The sequence below is a fragment of the Penaeus chinensis genome, chromosome 14, assembly GCF_019202785.1.
Source record: "Penaeus chinensis breed Huanghai No. 1 chromosome 14, ASM1920278v2, whole genome shotgun sequence".
Classification (NCBI taxonomy): Eukaryota; Metazoa; Arthropoda; class Malacostraca; order Decapoda; family Penaeidae; genus Penaeus; species Penaeus chinensis.
Window position 1 is genome coordinate 17,824,821 of NC_061832.1, and position 2,500 is coordinate 17,827,320.

Consider the following 2,500-nt stretch of genomic DNA (forward strand, 5'->3'; position numbering starts at 1 on the left):
GCTCACTCTCGCCGGCTCTGCTCTTCACCTGCTGCCCTCCTTACCTGCTGCCCTCTTCACCTCATGAGCCCTTCTTCTGCTGCATCTGCTTCGTCTGCGCCGCCTGCTGCCTCTTCAACTGTCGGGCTGGCCTGCCTGTCTTGTTTTTCCAACAGCTGTTCCTTTTTTGTCTGTGCCTTGCTGAGCCTTGTTCAGTGTCAGCCCATTTTCCACCTGCTTTCTATAAATACTGTTTGTATCATGAACTCACCGCCGTCTGTATATAATGATTACCATCATTATCAGCTATTGGTATTGTAATAGTGGTAATATGTTTACTTGCACGTGCGCATGTTTTGACTTCTAAATGATTTTCTTAATTGGTAAGGTGATGAAAAATAAAATCTTTGCACAGTTGTCTGCCTAATTTGTATGATTTATCCGTTACATATTAAATAATGTAATTTCTCAACGATTTGATGGACATTCGATAAATATACTGTTACTATGAGTGAAGTCATAGTTGGCCGTAAGAACCCATTTGCAGTCTTTAGTTATCGCACTTTCATTTTCTTCCTCTTACAGTTGGCGCTTTTATCTGCCATGAATTTCGTGTTTGATGCCCTAATGATGCTAGTGTCGTATCTCCTTCTGAAACGCCCATGCGCACCTTATGATCACCGTATGAGTAGTTCCGTGTGCACGCGACCCTCTCGGCGCCGACGCGCACACAGCGGGACGGAGGCACCACGTGTACAGCCTCACAAGTGCGACCTGGCCTGCTCCCGCCTTGGAAACTCTTTAGCAGGAGGTTTCACTCGCACCGGTGGGGAATTATTTTCGTGATTCCATTTTTCAGTCTAAATGGCGGTCTACCTGTCGGTGGGTTGCTTATGTTGTCCCACTGTGATTTATCTTGCCATGTAGAGGTATATAATATATATATATATATATATATGTTTATGTGTGTGTATGTACGTATATATGTATATATGCATGTGTGCATATGTGTGCATGCGTGCGTGTGAGCGTACGTGCGTGTGTGCGTGCGTGCGTGTGTGCGTGCGTGCGTGCATGCGTGCATGCGTGTGTGTGTGTGTGTGTGCGTGTGTGCGTGTGTGCGTGTATGCGTGTATGCGTGTGTGTTTGTGTGTTTGTGTGTGCGTGTGTGCGTGTGTGCGTGTGTGTGTGTGTGTGTGTGTGTGTGTGTGTGTGTGTGTGTGTGTGTGCGTGTGTGCGTGTGTGATAGATATATATAAAGATAGATAGATAGATAGATAGATAGATAGATAGATAGATAGATAGAGTTATAATATATATATATGTATATGTATATAGGCTATTTATTTATATAATTTATTGATAATGTTTGCGTGTTCCGTGTTTGATTTTATTCATTTAGCATTCTTTACGTCCATGCAAGTCAAAACAGATGGCGTCTAGCGTCCTAGGTTCCCTAGTAAACGTCGTCGGCCCCATTGGAGCGCCACCTGTAATTAGATGCGCGGCGGCGCTGCTCGCCTCCCGCGCTCCATGGGACTGTCTCTGCAGCAGCATCGTGGAATAGCTACGACTTGCGCTTGCTTTTTATTTATATATATATATATATATATATATATATATATTTACTTATTTATTTAACTATAAAATCTCACTCTCTTGTGCTGTCTTACGTTTTACCTCTTTCTCGTATTCTTTATTTTTCATGTTCTTTTTAAACTTTTTTTTTATTCATCTGGGCCCCACTCTCTTACCCTCTCCTTCTTCCCGTATCTCTCCCTCTCCTTCCCCTTCCACTTCCCCTTCCCCTTCCCCTTCCCCTTCCCCTTCCCCTTCCCCTTCCCCTTCCCCTTACACTTCCACTTCCACTTCTCCTCCTCCTCCATCTCCTTCTCCTTCTCCTCTTTTCTTAGGCATCCAGGCAGGCAAACAGATATACGAGCAGGTAGGCAGGCTGGCAGGAAGGCTGGCTGGCTGGCTGGCTGGCTGGCTGGCTGGCTGGCTGGCTGGCTGGCTGGCTGGCTGGCTGGCTAGTAGGCGGTTAGGCAGGCGGGCGGGCGAGTAGACGGACAGGCAGGCAGGCAGGCAGGCAGGCAGGCAGGCAGGCAGGCAGGCAGGCAGGCAGGCAGGCAGGCAGGCGAATAGGCAACCAGGCAGAGAGACAGACACAGATAGACATGCTGACTGGCAGGGAGGCAGGCAGTATATATCTCCCTCGCCCCCCCCCCCTTCTCTCTCTCTTCTCTCTCTCTCTCTCTCTCTCTCTCTCTCTCTCTCTCTCTCTCTCTCTCTCTCTCTCTCTCTCTCTCTCTCTCTCTCTCTCTCTCTGTCTCTGTCTCCCTCCCTCTCTCCCTCCCTCTCTCTGTCTGTCTGTCTGTCTGTCTGTCTGTCTGTCTGTCTGTCTGTCTTTCTCTCTTTCTCTCTTTCTCTCTCTTTCCTCCTTCTTTCTCTCTTCTTTCTCCTCTTTCTCGTTCTTTCTCTCTTTCTCTCTTCTCTCTCTCTCTCTCTCTCTCTCCTCTCT

At 47.4% G+C, this 2,500-nt stretch overlaps 1 protein-coding gene across 1 annotated transcript in view; it reads left to right on the forward strand.

Annotated features, from left to right (window-relative positions):
• The window catches only part of LOC125032375, an 87,458-nt gene that overhangs the window by 1,674 nt on the left and 83,284 nt on the right, over positions 1-2,500 (forward strand). The window lies entirely within an intron of this gene.